At 47.1% G+C, this 16902-nt stretch overlaps 20 non-coding genes across 20 annotated transcripts; all 20 read left to right on the top strand.

Annotated features, from left to right (window-relative positions):
* The first annotated feature begins 645 nt into the window (after window positions 1-645).
* Window positions 646-809, top strand: LOC121196609. Its single transcript, XR_005896055.1, has one exon. It is a non-coding gene; the product is annotated as a U1 spliceosomal RNA (small nuclear RNA).
* Window positions 810-1378: 569 nt separating this feature from the next.
* Window positions 1379-1569, top strand: LOC121196489. Its single transcript, XR_005895942.1, has one exon. It is a non-coding gene; the product is annotated as a U2 spliceosomal RNA (small nuclear RNA).
* A 360-nt stretch (window positions 1570-1929) lies between these two features.
* Window positions 1930-2044, top strand: LOC121196194. Its single transcript, XR_005895668.1, has one exon. It is a non-coding gene; the product is annotated as a U5 spliceosomal RNA (small nuclear RNA).
* Window positions 2045-3198: 1154 nt separating this feature from the next.
* LOC121196620 lies at window positions 3199-3362 on the top strand. The gene has a single exon (XR_005896066.1). It is a non-coding gene; the product is annotated as a U1 spliceosomal RNA (small nuclear RNA).
* Window positions 3363-3931: 569 nt separating this feature from the next.
* On the top strand, window positions 3932-4122 carry LOC121196490. The gene has a single exon (XR_005895943.1). It is a non-coding gene; the product is annotated as a U2 spliceosomal RNA (small nuclear RNA).
* Window positions 4123-4482: 360 nt separating this feature from the next.
* On the top strand, window positions 4483-4594 carry LOC121196206. The gene has a single exon (XR_005895679.1). It is a non-coding gene; the product is annotated as a U5 spliceosomal RNA (small nuclear RNA).
* Window positions 4595-5746: 1152 nt separating this feature from the next.
* Window positions 5747-5910, top strand: LOC121196632. Its single transcript, XR_005896077.1, has one exon. It is a non-coding gene; the product is annotated as a U1 spliceosomal RNA (small nuclear RNA).
* Window positions 5911-6479: 569 nt separating this feature from the next.
* On the top strand, window positions 6480-6670 carry LOC121196662. The gene has a single exon (XR_005896105.1). It is a non-coding gene; the product is annotated as a U2 spliceosomal RNA (small nuclear RNA).
* Window positions 6671-7030: 360 nt separating this feature from the next.
* Window positions 7031-7145, top strand: LOC121196177. Its single transcript, XR_005895652.1, has one exon. It is a non-coding gene; the product is annotated as a U5 spliceosomal RNA (small nuclear RNA).
* Window positions 7146-8293: 1148 nt separating this feature from the next.
* On the top strand, window positions 8294-8457 carry LOC121196643. The gene has a single exon (XR_005896088.1). It is a non-coding gene; the product is annotated as a U1 spliceosomal RNA (small nuclear RNA).
* Window positions 8458-9026: 569 nt separating this feature from the next.
* LOC121196675 lies at window positions 9027-9217 on the top strand. Its single transcript, XR_005896118.1, has one exon. It is a non-coding gene; the product is annotated as a U2 spliceosomal RNA (small nuclear RNA).
* Window positions 9218-9577: 360 nt separating this feature from the next.
* Window positions 9578-9692, top strand: LOC121196178. Its single transcript, XR_005895653.1, has one exon. It is a non-coding gene; the product is annotated as a U5 spliceosomal RNA (small nuclear RNA).
* A 1149-nt stretch (window positions 9693-10841) lies between these two features.
* On the top strand, window positions 10842-11005 carry LOC121196655. Its single transcript, XR_005896099.1, has one exon. It is a non-coding gene; the product is annotated as a U1 spliceosomal RNA (small nuclear RNA).
* Window positions 11006-11574: 569 nt separating this feature from the next.
* LOC121196676 lies at window positions 11575-11765 on the top strand. Its single transcript, XR_005896119.1, has one exon. It is a non-coding gene; the product is annotated as a U2 spliceosomal RNA (small nuclear RNA).
* A 360-nt stretch (window positions 11766-12125) lies between these two features.
* Window positions 12126-12240, top strand: LOC121196179. Its single transcript, XR_005895654.1, has one exon. It is a non-coding gene; the product is annotated as a U5 spliceosomal RNA (small nuclear RNA).
* A 1147-nt stretch (window positions 12241-13387) lies between these two features.
* LOC121196667 lies at window positions 13388-13551 on the top strand. Its single transcript, XR_005896110.1, has one exon. It is a non-coding gene; the product is annotated as a U1 spliceosomal RNA (small nuclear RNA).
* Window positions 13552-14120: 569 nt separating this feature from the next.
* Window positions 14121-14311, top strand: LOC121196678. Its single transcript, XR_005896120.1, has one exon. It is a non-coding gene; the product is annotated as a U2 spliceosomal RNA (small nuclear RNA).
* A 360-nt stretch (window positions 14312-14671) lies between these two features.
* On the top strand, window positions 14672-14786 carry LOC121196180. Its single transcript, XR_005895655.1, has one exon. It is a non-coding gene; the product is annotated as a U5 spliceosomal RNA (small nuclear RNA).
* Window positions 14787-15935: 1149 nt separating this feature from the next.
* Window positions 15936-16099, top strand: LOC121196679. The gene has a single exon (XR_005896121.1). It is a non-coding gene; the product is annotated as a U1 spliceosomal RNA (small nuclear RNA).
* A 569-nt stretch (window positions 16100-16668) lies between these two features.
* LOC121196491 lies at window positions 16669-16859 on the top strand. The gene has a single exon (XR_005895944.1). It is a non-coding gene; the product is annotated as a U2 spliceosomal RNA (small nuclear RNA).
* The last annotated feature ends 43 nt before the right edge of the window (window positions 16860-16902 follow it).

Raw genomic sequence — 16902 nt, forward strand, 5'->3', positions numbered from 1 at the left:
CCTCACAAAGATATAAGTACCAGTACGTGTGAGTGTGTGTGTTTGTCCTTTGATGCCTTTGATGTATCAACATTCTACAGTCTGATGTCAGAGGCTGCAGTAAGTGGACACACAGCCAGAGACAAGTTCAGAAGTCAAACAGGAGCAGAAACAGTTGGACTGGACAGGACTTGCTCATGATTTAGGAAGAAAGAAGCACTCAGATATTTCTGCACAATTATTGACAAGGAAGGGAGGAGCTACTGCTGTTACGAGGACAAGAGGAAACCACAGGAGAGTCCAGATCAGCTCCAAGGTTTTCAGTAAGTCAATACATGTTAGTAGTTCATTTAGTCAAATGTTTTGAAAAGTGTCCCACGTGGGCCTTTGCTTTCTTTCCCAAGAGACAGCTTGACTAGTGGCATTTGACACAGTGAAATGCTCTGTTTTTGGCAGAGCAGTGCATGATGGGTAGATCCAACAAAGCGCGTTTGCCGCACGCCGCAGCCTATTTGCAGCAGTGTTTGTGTCTTTTCAGCCATAAATGTAACATACAAAGGGGAGCTGATGCTCAGGGCACTGAAATGTGGGATTATGCATTGTAGGCACCGTCAGCCAGAGCGCTGTGCCTGGTGACCACCACCCGCTCTCTTCCAACTGCAGCTCATACTTACCTGGCAGGGGAGATACCATGATCAACAAGGTGGTTCACCCAGGGTGAGGCTCAGCCATTGCACTCCGGCTGTGCTGACCCCTGCGAATTCCCCAAATGTGGGAATCTCGACTGCATAATTTCTGGTAGTGGGGGACTGCGTTCGCGCTCTCCCCTGTCGCGTGCGTGTAGAAGAAAACACAATGTGTGAGGAATGCCCATGTGCTAACCTGTTGAAGGCTCTCCATTTTGTGAAGTGGCTTTGTTGATTTAGAGTTACATGTCAGCTTTTGCAGTCTGTCCACAAAGCGGCAGTGTTGCTCTGCAGAAGCTCTCTGGCGTACGCTGCAGAGTGGCGTGTTTAGTCATGACAATTCCCTGTGTTCCCATTGGAATTGGGGAAGTGGGCGTGGCCTTTCCATGACAAAATGAAGTGTGAGCTCTCCTGTCCGACTTTGCTGCTTGTTTGTGGAAGAAATGCGTGCTAGATGTTGTTCTAGTATGCTTTATTTCCAGGCTTTGGTGTGGAACACCAATGAGTTGAAGCTATTTTTGGCCGGCTTTGCCGTATGGCTGAGCCTTTTGAGTTGGTGAAAAGTCAAACATCTTTGTATAGCGGCAGGGAAAAGTACACGGCAGACAGATGGGCGGAGTTGCTAAGTGGCGGCAATTGATAAGCTGGCTTACAAACGCGACAAGTGACGGTTGTACCAAGAGCTTGATTTGGACGTCAAACGCTTGGGCCTCATCGCTTCTCGGCCTTTTGGCTAAGATCAAGTGTAGTATCTGTTCTTATCAGTTTAATATCTGATATGTCCCCTATATGGGGACAACGTATTAAACCCATTTTTAGGAGAGGGAGCTGAAAAGGGAGCTTGCTCCGCTCACTCCACGCATCGACCTGGCATTGCAGTGCCGCCGGGAACGGTGCACCTTTCTCTTGCTTTGTAGAAAATCAAGCTCTGACACACATGTTTAGTTAGGAGTCAAACTTTTACAGTGGCTGAAGGAAAAGGCGGCTAAGTTTTTATCAAGTGAATTGTGCACAACCAGTCAGTTGATTTACTGATCTCACCCAGGGAACCCCGCTCAACAACACAGTGCACTTCAGCTACGATGATTGGTCGCGGACTCCCTGAAGACGCCTGATGGTTTCCCAGACGTTGTAGTCTCCATGTAAAAGCCAGGCCTGGAGGGGAGGCTGGGATTTAGCACGCGGCAAGCCAAGGGAGGCGCACCGCGACGGTGGTACCTGGGACGACTAGGGTCCTCAGCTGCTCTCTGAGACAGGCCTGTTGTGACTCTTGTTTCTCTTCATAACGCACAAGTCTTTCGCCTTTTACTAAAGACTTCCGTGGAGAGGAACACCAATGAGTTGAAGTTATTTTTGGCTGGCTTGGCCTTATGGCTGAGCCTTTTGCGTTGGTGAAAAGTCAAACATCTTTATAGAGCGCCACAAGTGTGAGCTCCCCTGTCCGACATTGCCCTTTCTTTGCGGAAGAAATGTGTGCCAGATGTTGTCATTTCGCTGGTATACTTTATTTTTAGGCTTTGGTGGGGATGCTGGCGTCTTTGAGACAAGAAAAGTGTAGATGATGACAAGAAAAAAAGAAATAACGCTACTGAATGAACTTATTTCTTCAATGTGACAGATGATGCTTGAAAAATATACAGTTGTAAGAAGCAAAGGAAACAAGAGAAGCTTTTACAAAAACAAGGTTCATGCAGCATTTTCACTTTGCACTCATCAAACACACATTCACAGATGACTACATGAATACATGACTTTATGTGTGTACAGGTCTAGTGTTTTTTGTTTTTTTTTTGGATTCTTTGACAGAGGCACAGGTACTGACATAGGTCTGAGATGCTAAGAGAGAGAGAGAGGTTAGGGCGAGGGAATGCATTATGCCAGAGAGTGTCCTCACAAAGATATAAGTACCAGTACGTGTGAGTGTGTGTGTTTGTCCTTTGATGCCTTTGATGTATCAACATTCTACAGTCTGATGTCAGAGGCTGCAGTAAGTGGACACACAGCCAGAGACAAGTTCAGAAGTCAAACAGGAGCAGAAACAGTTGGACTGGACAGGACTTGCTCATGATTTAGGAAGAAAGAAGCACTCAGATATTTCTGCACAATTATTGACAAGGAAGGGAGGAGCTACTGCTGTTACGAGGACAAGAGGAAACCACAGGAGAGTCCAGATCAGCTCCAAGGTTTTCAGTAAGTCAATACATGTTAGTAGTTCATTTAGTCAAATGTTTTGAAAAGTGTCCCACGTGGGCCTTTGCTTTCTTTCCCAAGAGACAGCTTGACTAGTGGCATTTGACACAGTGAAATGCTCTGTTTTTGGCAGAGCAGTGCATGATGGGTAGATCCAACAAAGCGCGTTTGCCGCACGCCGCAGCCTATTTGCAGCAGTGTTTGTGTCTTTTCAGCCACAAATGTAACATACAAAGGGGAGCTGATGCTCAGGGCACTGAAATGTGGGATTATGCATTGTAGGCACCGTCAGCCAGAGCGCTGTGCCTGGTGACCACCACCCGCTCTCTTCCAACTGCAGCTCATACTTACCTGGCAGGGGAGATACCATGATCAACAAGGTGGTTCACCCAGGGTGAGGCTCAGCCATTGCACTCCGGCTGTGCTGACCCCTGCGAATTCCCCAAATGTGGGAATCTCGACTGCATAATTTCTGGTAGTGGGGGACTGCGTTCGCGCTCTCCCCTGTCGCGTGCGTGTAGAAGAAAACACAATGTGTGAGGAATGCCCATGTGCTAACCTGTTGAAGGCTCTCCATTTTGTGAAGTGGCTTTGTTGATTTAGAGTTACATGTCAGCTTTTGCAGTCTGTCCACAAAGCGGCAGTGTTGCTCTGCAGAAGCTCTCTGGCGTACGCTGCAGAGTGGCGTGTTTAGTCATGACAATTCCCTGTGTTCCCATTGGAATTGGGGAAGTGGGCGTGGCCTTTCCATGACAAAATGAAGTGTGAGCTCTCCTGTCCGACTTTGCTGCTTGTTTGTGGAAGAAATGCGTGCTAGATGTTGTTCTAGTATGCTTTATTTCCAGGCTTTGGTGTGGAACACCAATGAGTTGAAGCTATTTTTGGCCGGCTTTGCCGTATGGCTGAGCCTTTTGAGTTGGTGAAAAGTCAAACATCTTTGTATAGCGGCAGGGAAAAGTACACGGCAGACAGATGGGCGGAGTTGCTAAGTGGCGGCAATTGATAAGCTGGCTTACAAACGCGACAAGTGACGGTTGTACCAAGAGCTTGATTTGGACGTCAAACGCTTGGGCCTCATCGCTTCTCGGCCTTTTGGCTAAGATCAAGTGTAGTATCTGTTCTTATCAGTTTAATATCTGATATGTCCCCTATATGGGGACAACGTATTAAACCCATTTTTAGGAGAGGGAGCTGAAAAGGGAGCTTGCTCCGCTCACTCCACGCATCGACCTGGCATTGCAGTGCCGCCGGGAACGGTGCACCTTTCTCTTGCTTTGTAGAAAATCAAGCTCTGACACACATGTTTAGTTAGGAGTCAAACTTTTACAGTGGCTGAAGGAAAAGGCGGCTAAGTTTTTATCAAGTGAATTGTGCACAACCAGTCAGTTGATTTACTGATCTCACCCAGGGAACCCCGCTCAACAACACAGTGCACTTCAGCTACGATGATTGGTCGCGGACTCCCTGAAGACGCCTGATGGTTTCCCAGACGTTGTAGTCTCCATGTAAAAGCCAGGCCTGGAGGGGAGGCTGGGATTTAGCACGCGGCAAGCCAAGGGAGGCGCACCGCGACGGTGGTAGCTGGGACGACTAGGGTCCTCAGCTGCTCTCTGAGACAGGCCTGTTGTGACTCTTGTTTCTCTTCATAACGCACAAGTCTTTCGCCTTTTACTAAAGACTTCCGTGGAGAGGAACACCAATGAGTTGAAGTTATTTTTGGCTGGCTTGGCCTCATGGCTGAGCCTTTTGAGTTGGTGAAAAGTCAAACATCTTTATAGAGCGCCACAAGTGTGAGCTCCCCTGTCCGACATTGCCCTTTCTTTGCGGAAGAAATGTGTGCCAGATGTTGTCATTTCGCTGGTATACTTTATTTTTAGGCTTTGGTGGGGATGCTGGCGTCTTTGAGACAAGAAAAGTGTAGATGATGACAAGAAAAAAAGAAATAACGCTACTGAATGAACTTATTTCTTCAATGTGACAGATGATGCTTGAAAAATATACAGTTGTAAGAAGCAAAGGAAACAAGAGAAGCTTTTACAAAAACAAGGTTCATGCAGCATTTTCACTTTGCACTCATCAAACACATTCACAGATGACTACATGAATACATGACTTTATGTGTGTACAGGTCTAGTGTTTTTTTTTTTTTTGGATTCTTTGACAGAGGCACAGGTACTGACATAGGTCTGAGATGCTAAGAGAGAGAGAGAGGTTAGGGCGAGGGAATGCATTATGCCAGAGAGTGTCCTCACAAAGATATAAGTACCAGTACGTGTGAGTGTGTGTGTTTGTCCTTTGATGCCTTTGATGTATCAACATTCTACAGTCTGATGTCAGAGGCTGCAGTAAGTGGACACACAGCCAGAGACAAGTTCAGAAGTCAAACAGGAGCAGAAACAGTTGGACTGGACAGGACTTGCTCATGATTTAGGAAGAAAGAAGCACTCAGATATTTCTGCACAATTATTGACAAGGAAGGGAGGAGCTACTGCTGTTACGAGGACAAGAGGAAACCACAGGAGAGTCCAGATCAGCTCCAAGGTTTTCAGTAAGTCAATACATGTTAGTAGTTCATTTAGTCAAATGTTTTGAAAAGTGTCCCACGTGGGCCTTTGCTTTCTTTCCCAAGAGACAGCTTGACTAGTGGCATTTGACACAGTGAAATGCTCTGTTTTTGGCAGAGCAGTGCATGATGGGTAGATCCAACAAAGCGCGTTTGCCGCACGCCGCAGCCTATTTGCAGCAGTGTTTGTGTCTTTTCAGCCACAAATGTAACATACAAAGGGGAGCTGATGCTCAGGGCACTGAAATGTGGGATTATGCATTGTAGGCACCGTCAGCCAGAGCGCTGTGCCTGGTGACCACCACCCGCTCTCTTCCAACTGCAGCTCATACTTACCTGGCAGGGGAGATACCATGATCAACAAGGTGGTTCACCCAGGGTGAGGCTCAGCCATTGCACTCCGGCTGTGCTGACCCCTGCGAATTCCCCAAATGTGGGAATCTCGACTGCATAATTTCTGGTAGTGGGGGACTGCGTTCGCGCTCTCCCCTGTCGCGTGCGTGTAGAAGAAAACACAATGTGTGAGGAATGCCCATGTGCTAACCTGTTGAAGGCTCTCCATTTTGTGAAGTGGCTTTGTTGATTTAGAGTTACATGTCAGCTTTTGCAGTCTGTCCACAAAGCGGCAGTGTTGCTCTGCAGAAGCTCTCTGGCGTACGCTGCAGAGTGGCGTGTTTAGTCATGACAATTCCCTGTGTTCCCATTGGAATTGGGGAAGTGGGCGTGGCCTTTCCATGACAAAATGAAGTGTGAGCTCTCCTGTCCGACTTTGCTGCTTGTTTGTGGAAGAAATGCGTGCTAGATGTTGTTCTAGTATGCTTTATTTCCAGGCTTTGGTGTGGAACACCAATGAGTTGAAGCTATTTTTGGCCGGCTTTGCCGTATGGCTGAGCCTTTTGAGTTGGTGAAAAGTCAAACATCTTTGTATAGCGGCAGGGAAAAGTACACGGCAGACAGATGGGCGGAGTTGCTAAGTGGCGGCAATTGATAAGCTGGCTTACAAACGCGACAAGTGACGGTTGTACCAAGAGCTTGATTTGGACGTCAAACGCTTGGGCCTCATCGCTTCTCGGCCTTTTGGCTAAGATCAAGTGTAGTATCTGTTCTTATCAGTTTAGTATCTGATATGTCCCCTATATGGGGACAACGTATTAAACCCATTTTTAGGAGAGGGAGCTGAAAAGGGAGCTTGCTCCGCTCACTCCACGCATCGACCTGGCATTGCAGTGCCGCCGGGAACGGTGCACCTTTCTCTTGCTTTGTAGAAAATCAAGCTCTGACACACATGTTTAGTTAGGAGTCAAACTTTTACAGTGGCTGAAGGAAAAGGCGGCTAAGTTTTTATCAAGTGAATTGTGCACAACCAGTCAGTTGATTTACTGATCTCACCCAGGGAACCCCGCTCAACAACACAGTGCACTTCAGCTACGATGATTGGTCGCGGACTCCCTGAAGACGCCTGATGGTTTCCCAGACGTTGTAGTCTCCATGTAAAAGCCAGGCCTGGAGGGGAGGCTGGGATTTAGCACGCGGCAAGCCAAGGGAGGCGCACCGCGACGGTGGTACCTGGGACGACTAGGGTCCTCAGCTGCTCTCTGAGACAGGCCTGTTGTGACTCTTGTTTCTCTTCATAACGCACAAGTCTTTCGCCTTTTACTAAAGACTTCCGTGGAGAGGAACACCAATGAGTTGAAGTTATTTTTGGCTGGCTTGGCCTTATGGCTGAGCCTTTTGAGTTGGTGAAAAGTCAAACATCTTTATAGAGCGCCACAAGTGTGAGCTCCCCTGTCCGACATTGCCCTTTCTTTGCGGAAGAAATGTGTGCCAGATGTTGTCATTTCGCTGGTATACTTTATTTTTAGGCTTTGGTGGGGATGCTGGCGTCTTTGAGACAAGAAAAGTGTAGATGATGACAAGAAAAAAAGAAATAACGCTACTGAATGAACTTATTTCTTCAATGTGACAGATGATGCTTGAAAAATATACAGTTGTAAGAAGCAAAGGAAACAAGAGAAGCTTTTACAAAAACAAGGTTCATGCAGCATTTTCACTTTGCACTCATCAAACACACATTCACAGATGACTACATGAATACATGACTTTATGTGTGTACAGGTCTAGTGTTTTTTTTTTTTTGGATTCTTTGACAGAGGCACAGGTACTGACATAGGTCTGAGATGCTAAGAGAGAGAGAGAGGTTAGGGCGAGGGAATGCATTATGCCAGAGAGTGTCCTCACAAAGATATAAGTACCAGTACGTGTGAGTGTGTGTGTTTGTCCTTTGATGCCTTTGATGTATCAACATTCTACAGTCTGATGTCAGAGGCTGCAGTAAGTGGACACACAGCCAGAGACAAGTTCAGAAGTCAAACAGGAGCAGAAACAGTTGGACTGGACCGGACTTGCTCATGATTTAGGAAGAAAGAAGCACTCATATTTCTGCACAATTATTGACAAGGAAGGGAGGAGCTACTGCTGTTACGAGGACAAGAGGAAACCACAGGAGAGTCCAGATCAGCTCCAAGGTTTTCAGTAAGTCAATACATGTTAGTAGTTCATTTAGTCAAATGTTTTGAAAAGTGTCCCACGTGGGCCTTTGCTTTCTTTCCCAAGAGACAGCTTGACTAGTGGCATTTGACACAGTGAAATGCTCTGTTTTTGGCAGAGCAGTGCATGATGGGTAGATCCAACAAAGCGCGTTTGCCGCACGCCGCAGCCTATTTTCAGCAGTGTTTGTGTCTTTTCAGCCATAAATGTAACATACAAAGGGGAGCTGATGCTCAGGGCACTGAAATGTGGGATTATGCATTGTAGGCACCGTCAGCCAGAGCGCTGTGCCTGGTGACCACCACCCGCTCTCTTCCAACTGCAGCTCATACTTACCTGGCAGGGGAGATACCATGATCAACAAGGTGGTTCACCCAGGGTGAGGCTCAGCCATTGCACTCCGGCTGTGCTGACCCCTGCGAATTCCCCAAATGTGGGAATCTCGACTGCATAATTTCTGGTAGTGGGGGACTGCGTTCGCGCTCTCCCCTGTCGCGTGCGTGTAGAAGAAAACACAATGTGTCAGGAATGCCCATGTGCTAACCTGTTGAAGGCTCTCCATTTTGTGAAGTGGCTTTGTTGATTTAGAGTTACATGTCAGCTTTTGCAGTCTGTCCACAAAGCGGCAGTGTTGCTCTGCAGAAGCTCTCTGGCGTACGCTGCAGAGTGGCGTGTTTAGTCATGACAATTCCCTGTGTTCCCATTGGAATTGGGGAAGTGGGCGTGGCCTTTCCATGACAAAATGAAGTGTGAGCTCTCCTGTCCGACTTTGCTGCTTGTTTGTGGAAGAAATGCGTGCTAGATGTTGTTCTAGTATGCTTTATTTCCAGGCTTTGGTGTGGAACACCAATGAGTTGAAGCTATTTTTGGCCGGCTTTGCCGTATGGCTGAGCCTTTTGAGTTGGTGAAAAGTCAAACATCTTTGTATAGCGGCAGGGAAAAGTACACGGCAGACAGATGGGCGGAGTTGCTAAGTGGCGGCAATTGATAAGCTGGCTTACAAACGCGACAAGTGACGGTTGTACCAAGAGCTTGATTTGGACGTCAAACGCTTGGGCCTCATCGCTTCTCGGCCTTTTGGCTAAGATCAAGTGTAGTATCTGTTCTTATCAGTTTAATATCCGATATGTCCCCTATATGGGGACAACGTATTAAACCCATTTTTAGGAGAGGGAGCTGAAAAGGGAGCTTGCTCCGCTCACTCCACGCATCGACCTGGCATTGCAGTGCCGCCGGGAACGGTGCACCTTTCTCTTGCTTTGTAGAAAATCAAGCTCTGACACACATGTTTAGTTAGGAGTCAAACTTTTACAGTGGCTGAAGGAAAAGGCGGCTAAGTTTTTATCAAGTGAATTGTGCACAACCAGTCAGTTGATTTACTGATATCACCCAGGGAACCCCGCTCAACAACACAGTGCACTTCAGCTACGATGATTGGTCGCGGACTCCCTGAAGACGCCTGATGGTTTCCCAGACGTTGTAGTCTCCATGTAAAAGCCAGGCCTGGAGGGGAGGCTGGGATTTAGCACGCGGCAAGCCAAGGGAGGCGCACCGCGACGGTGGTAGCTGGGACGACTAGGGTCCTCAGCTGCTCTCTGAGACAGGCCTGTTGTGACTCTTGTTTCTCTTCATAACGCACAAGTCTTTCGCCTTTTACTAAAGACTTCCGTGGAGAGGAACACCAATGAGTTGAAGTTATTTTTGGCTGGCTTGGCCTTATGGCTGAGCCTTTTGAGTTGGTGAAAAGTCAAACATCTTTATAGAGCGCCACAAGTGTGAGCTCCCCTGTCCGACATTGCCCTTTCTTTGCGGAAGAAATGTGTGCCAGATGTTGTCATTTCGCTGGTATACTTTATTTTTAGGCTTTGGTGGGGATGCTGGCGTCTTTGAGACAAGAAAAGTGTAGATGATGACAAGAAAAAAAGAAATAACGCTACTGAATGAACTTATTTCTTCAATGTGACAGATGATGCTTGAAAAATATACAGTTGTAAGAAGCAAAGGAAACAAGAGAAGCTTTTACAAAAACAAGGTTCATGCAGCATTTTCACTTTGCACTCATCAAACACACATTCACAGATGACTACATGAATACATGACTTTATGTGTGTACAGGTCTAGTGTTTTTTTTTTTTTTGGATTCTTTGACAGAGGCACAGGTACTGACATAGGTCTGAGATGCTAAGAGAGAGAGAGAGGTTAGGGCGAGGGAATGCATTATGCCAGAGAGTGTCCTCACAAAGATATAAGTACCAGTACGTGTGAGTGTGTGTGTTTGTCCTTTGATGCCTTTGATGTATCAACATTCTACAGTCTGATGTCAGAGGCTGCAGTAAGTGGACACACAGCCAGAGACAAGTTCAGAAGTCAAACAGGAGCAGAAACAGTTGGACTGGACAGGGCTTGCTCATGATTTAGGAAGAAAGAAGCACTCAGATATTTCTGCACAATTATTGACAAGGAAGGGAGGAGCTACTGCTGTTACAAGGACAAGAGGAAACCACAGGAGAGTCCAGATCAGCTCCAAGGTTTTCAGTAAGTCAATACATGTTAGTAGTTCATTTAGTCAAATGTTTTGAAAAGTGTCCCACGTGGGCCTTTGCTTTCTTTCCCAAGAGACAGCTTGACTAGTGGCATTTGACACAGTGTTCCTTTGTTTTTGGCAGAGCAGTGCATGATGGGTAGATCCAACAAAGCGCGTTTGCCGCACGCCGCAGCCTATTTGCAGCAGTGTTTGTGTCTTTTCAGCCACAAATGTAACATACAAAGGGGAGCTGATGCTCAGGGCACTGAAATGTGGGATTATGCATTGTAGGCACCGTCAGCCAGAGCGCTGTGCCTGGTGACCACCACCCGCTCTCTTCCAACTGCAGCTCATACTTACCTGGCAGGGGAGATACCATGATCAACAAGGTGGTTCACCCAGGGTGAGGCTCAGCCATTGCACTCCGGCTGTGCTGACCCCTGCGAATTCCCCAAATGTGGGAATCTCGACTGCATAATTTCTGGTAGTGGGGGACTGCGTTCGCGCTCTCCCCTGTCGCGTGCGTGTAGAAGAAAACACAATGTGTCAGGAATGCCCATGTGCTAACCTGTTGAAGGCTCTCCATTTTGTGAAGTGGCTTTGTTGATTTAGAGTTACATGTCAGCTTTTGCAGTCTGTCCACAAAGCGGCAGTGTTGCTCTGCAGAAGCTCTCTGGCGTACGCTGCAGAGTGGCGTGTTTAGTCATGACAATTCCCTGTGTTCCCATTGGAATTGGGGAAGTGGGCGTGGCCTTTCCATGACAAAATGAAGTGTGAGCTCTCCTGTCCGACTTTGCTGCTTGTTTGTGGAAGAAATGCGTGCTAGATGTTGTTCTAGTATGCTTTATTTCCAGGCTTTGGTGTGGAACACCAATGAGTTGAAGCTATTTTTGGCCGGCTTTGCCGTATGGCTGAGCCTTTTGAGTTGGTGAAAAGTCAAACATCTTTGTATAGCGGCAGGGAAAAGTACACGGCAGACAGATGGGCGGAGTTGCTAAGTGGCGGCAATTGATAAGCTGGCTTACAAACGCGACAAGTGACGGTTGTACCAAGAGCTTGATTTGGACGTCAAACGCTTGGGCCTCATCGCTTCTCGGCCTTTTGGCTAAGATCAAGTGTAGTATCTGTTCTTATCAGTTTAATATCCGATATGTCCCCTATATGGGGACAACGTATTAAACCCATTTTTAGGAGAGGGAGCTGAAAAGGGAGCTTGCTCCGCTCACTCCACGCATCGACCTGGCATTGCAGTGCCGCCGGGAACGGTGCACCTTTCTCTTGCTTTGTAGAAAATCAAGCTCTGACACACATGTTTAGTTAGGAGTCAAACTTTTACAGTGGCTGAAGGAAAAGGCGGCTAAGTTTTTATCAAGTGAATTGTGCACAACCAGTCAGTTGATTTACTGATATCACCCAGGGAACCCCGCTCAACAACACAGTGCACTTCAGCTACGATGATTGGTCGCGGACTCCCTGAAGACGCCTGATGGTTTCCCAGACGTTGTAGTCTCCATGTAAAAGCCAGGCCTGGAGGGGAGGCTGGGATTTAGCACGCGGCAAGCCAAGGGAGGCGCACCGCGACGGTGGTAGCTGGGACGACTAGGGTCCTCAGCTGCTCTCTGAGACAGGCCTGTTGTGACTCTTGTTTCTCTTCATAACGCACAAGTCTTTCGCCTTTTACTAAAGACTTCCGTGGAGAGGAACACCAATGAGTTGAAGTTATTTTTGGCTGGCTTGGCCTTATGGCTGAGCCTTTTGAGTTGGTGAAAAGTCAAACATCTTTATAGAGCGCCACAAGTGTGAGCTCCCCTGTCCGACATTGCCCTTTCTTTGCGGAAGAAATGTGTGCCAGATGTTGTCATTTCGCTGGTATACTTTATTTTTAGGCTTTGGTGGGGATGCTGGCGTCTTTGAGACAAGAAAAGTGTAGATGATGACAAGAAAAAAAGAAATAACGCTACTGAATGAACTTATTTCTTCAATGTGACAGATGATGCTTGAAAAATATACAGTTGTAAGAAGCAAAGGAAACAAGAGAAGCTTTTACAAAAACAAGGTTCATGCAGCATTTTCACTTTGCACTCATCAAACACACATTCACAGATGACTACATGAATACATGACTTTATGTGTGTACAGGTCTAGTGTTTTTTTTTTTTTTGGATTCTTTGACAGAGGCACAGGTACTGACATAGGTCTGAGATGCTAAGAGAGAGAGAGAGGTTAGGGCGAGGGAATGCATTATGCCAGAGAGTGTCCTCACAAAGATATAAGTACCAGTACGTGTGAGTGTGTGTTTGTCCTTTGATGCCTTTGATGTATCAACATTCTACAGTCTGATGTCAGAGGCTGCAGTAAGTGGACACACAGCCAGAGACAAGTTCAGAAGTCAAACAGGAGCAGAAACAGTTGGACTGGACAGGGCTTGCTCATGATTTAGGAAGAAAGAAGCACTCAGATATTTCTGCACAATTATTGACAAGGAAGGGAGGAGCTACTGCTGTTACAAGGACAAGAGGAAACCACAGGAGAGTCCAGATCAGCTCCAAGGTTTTCAGTAAGTCAATACATGTTAGTAGTTCATTTAGTCAAATGTTTTGAAAAGTGTCCCACGTGGGCCTTTGCTTTCTTTCCCAAGAGACAGCTTGACTAGTGGCATTTGACACAGTGTTCCTTTGTTTTTGGCAGAGCAGTGCATGATGGGTAGATCCAACAAAGCGCGTTTGCCGCACGCCGCAGCCTATTTGCAGCAGTGTTTGTGTCTTTTCAGCCACAAATGTAACATACAAAGGGGAGCTGATGCTCAGGGCACTGAAATGTGGGATTATGCATTGTAGGCACCGTCAGCCAGAGCGCTGTGCCTGGTGACCACCACCCGCTCTCTTCCAACTGCAGCTCATACTTACCTGGCAGGGGAGATACCATGATCAACAAGGTGGTTCACCCAGGGTGAGGCTCAGCCATTGCACTCCGGCTGTGCTGACCCCTGCGAATTCCCCAAATGTGGGAATCTCGACTGCATAATTTCTGGTAGTGGGGGACTGCGTTCGCGCTCTCCCCTGTCGCGTGCGTGTAGAAGAAAACACAATGTGTCAGGAATGCCCATGTGCTAACCTGTTGAAGGCTCTCCATTTTGTGAAGTGGCTTTGTTGATTTAGAGTTACATGTCAGCTTTTGCAGTCTGTCCACAAAGCGGCAGTGTTGCTCTGCAGAAGCTCTCTGGCGTACGCTGCAGAGTGGCGTGTTTAGTCATGACAATTCCCTGTGTTCCCATTGGAATTGGGGAAGTGGGCGTGGCCTTTCCATGACAAAATGAAGTGTGAGCTCTCCTGTCCGACTTTGCTGCTTGTTTGTGGAAGAAATGCGTGCTAGATGTTGTTCTAGTATGCTTTATTTCCAGGCTTTGGTGTGGAACACCAATGAGTTGAAGCTATTTTTGGCCGGCTTTGCCGTATGGCTGAGCCTTTTGAGTTGGTGAAAAGTCAAACATCTTTGTATAGCGGCAGGGAAAAGTACACGGCAGACAGATGGGCGGAGTTGCTAAGTGGCGGCAATTGATAAGCTGGCTTACAAACGCGACAAGTGACGGTTGTACCAAGAGCTTGATTTGGACGTCAAACGCTTGGGCCTCATCGCTTCTCGGCCTTTTGGCTAAGATCAAGTGTAGTATCTGTTCTTATCAGTTTAATATCCGATATGTCCCCTATATGGGGACAACGTATTAAACCCATTTTTAGGAGAGGGAGCTGAAAAGGGAGCTTGCTCCGCTCACTCCACGCATCGACCTGGCATTGCAGTGCCGCCGGGAACGGTGCACCTTTCTCTTGCTTTGTAGAAAATCAAGCTCTGACACACATGTTTAGTTAGGAGTCAAACTTTTACAGTGGCTGAAGGAAAAGGCGGCTAAGTTTTTATCAAGTGAATTGTGCACAACCAGTCAGTTGATTTACTGATATCACCCAGGGAACCCCGCTCAACAACACAGTGCACTTCAGCTACGATGATTGGTCGCGGACTCCCTGAAGACGCCTGATGGTTTCCCAGACGTTGTAGTCTCCATGTAAAAGCCAGGCCTGGAGGGGAGGCTGGGATTTAGCACGCGGCAAGCCAAGGGAGGCGCACCGCGACGGTGGTAGCTGGGACGACTAGGGTCCTCAGCTGCTCTCTGAGACAGGCCTGTTGTGACTCTTGTTTCTCTTCATAACGCACAAGTCTTTCGCCTTTTACTAAAGACTTCCGTGGAGAGGAACACCAATGAGTTGAAGTTATTTTTGGCTGGCTTGGCCTTATGGCTGAGCCTTTTGAGTTGGTGAAAAGTCAAACATCTTTATAGAGCGCCACAAGTGTGAGCTCCCCTGTCCGACATTGCCCTTTCTTTGCGGAAGAAATGTGTGCCAGATGTTGTCATTTCGCTGGTATACTTTATTTTTAGGCTTTGGTGGGGATGCTGGCGTCTTTGAGACAAGAAAAGTGTAGATGATGACAAGAAAAAAAGAAATAACGCTACTGAATGAACTTATTTCTTCAATGTGACAGATGATGCTTGAAAAATATACAGTTGTAAGAAGCAAAGGAAACAAGAGAAGCTTTTACAAAAACAAGGTTCATGCAGCATTTTCACTTTGCACTCATCAAACACACATTCACAGATGACTACATGAATACATGACTTTATGTGTGTACAGGTCTAGTGTTTTTTTTTTTTTTGGATTCTTTGACAGAGGCACAGGTACTGACATAGGTCTGAGATGCTAAGAGAGAGAGAGAGGTTAGGGCGAGGGAATGCATTATGCCAGAGAGTGTCCTCACAAAGATATAAGTACCAGTACGTGTGAGTGTGTGTGTTTGTCCTTTGATGCCTTTGATGTATCAACATTCTACAGTCTGATGTCAGAGGCTGCAGTAAGTGGACACACAGCCAGAGACAAGTTCAGAAGTCAAACAGGAGCAGAAACAGTTGGACTGGACAGGGCTTGCTCATGATTTAGGAAGAAAGAAGCACTCAGATATTTCTGCACAATTATTGACAAGGAAGGGAGGAGCTACTGCTGTTACAAGGACAAGAGGAAACCACAGGAGAGTCCAGATCAGCTCCAAGGTTTTCAGTAAGTCAATACATGTTAGTAGTTCATTTAGTCAAATGTTTTGAAAAGTGTCCCACGTGGGCCTTTGCTTTCTTTCCCAAGAGACAGCTTGACTAGTGGCATTTGACACAGTGTTCCTTTGTTTTTGGCAGAGCAGTGCATGATGGGTAGATCCAACAAAGCGCGTTTGCCGCACGCCGCAGCCTATTTGCAGCAGTGTTTGTGTCTTTTCAGCCACAAATGTAACATACAAAGGGGAGCTGATGCTCAGGGCACTGAAATGTGGGATTATGCATTGTAGGCACCGTCAGCCAGAGCGCTGTGCCTGGTGACCACCACCCGCTCTCTTCCAACTGCAGCTCATACTTACCTGGCAGGGGAGATACCATGATCAACAAGGTGGTTCACCCAGGGTGAGGCTCAGCCATTGCACTCCGGCTGTGCTGACCCCTGCGAATTCCCCAAATGTGGGAATCTCGACTGCATAATTTCTGGTAGTGGGGGACTGCGTTCGCGCTCTCCCCTGTCGCGTGCGTGTAGAAGAAAACACAATGTGTCAGGAATGCCCATGTGCTAACCTGTTGAAGGCTCTCCATTTTGTGAAGTGGCTTTGTTGATTTAGAGTTACATGTCAGCTTTTGCAGTCTGTCCACAAAGCGGCAGTGTTGCTCTGCAGAAGCTCTCTGGCGTACGCTGCAGAGTGGCGTGTTTAGTCATGACAATTCCCTGTGTTCCCATTGGAATTGGGGAAGTGGGCGTGGCCTTTCCATGACAAAATGAAGTGTGAGCTCTCCTGTCCGACTTTGCTGCTTGTTTGTGGAAGAAATGCGTGCTAGATGTTGTTCTAGTATGCTTTATTTCCAGGCTTTGGTGTGGAACACCAATGAGTTGAAGCTATTTTTGGCCGGCTTTGCCGTATGGCTGAGCCTTTTGAGTTGGTGAAAAGTCAAACATCTTTGTATAGCGGCAGGGAAAAGTACACGGCAGACAGATGGGCGGAGTTGCTAAGTGGCGGCAATTGATAAGCTGGCTTACAAACGCGACAAGTGACGGTTGTACCAAGAGCTTGATTTGGACGTCAAACGCTTGGGCCTCATCGCTTCTCGGCCTTTTGGCTAAGATCAAGTGTAGTATCTGTTCTTATCAGTTTAATATCTGATATGTCCCCTATATGGGGACAACGTATTAAACCCATTTTTAGGAGAGGGAGCTGAAAAGGGAGCTTGCTCCGCTCACTCCACGCATCGACCTGGCATTGCAGTGCCGCCGGGAACGGTGCACCTTTCTCTTGCTTTGTAGAAAATCAAGCTCTGACACACATGTTTAGTT

Source organism: Toxotes jaculatrix, chromosome 16 (assembly GCF_017976425.1).
Source record: "Toxotes jaculatrix isolate fToxJac2 chromosome 16, fToxJac2.pri, whole genome shotgun sequence".
Lineage (NCBI taxonomy): Eukaryota > Metazoa > Chordata > Actinopteri > Toxotidae > Toxotes > Toxotes jaculatrix.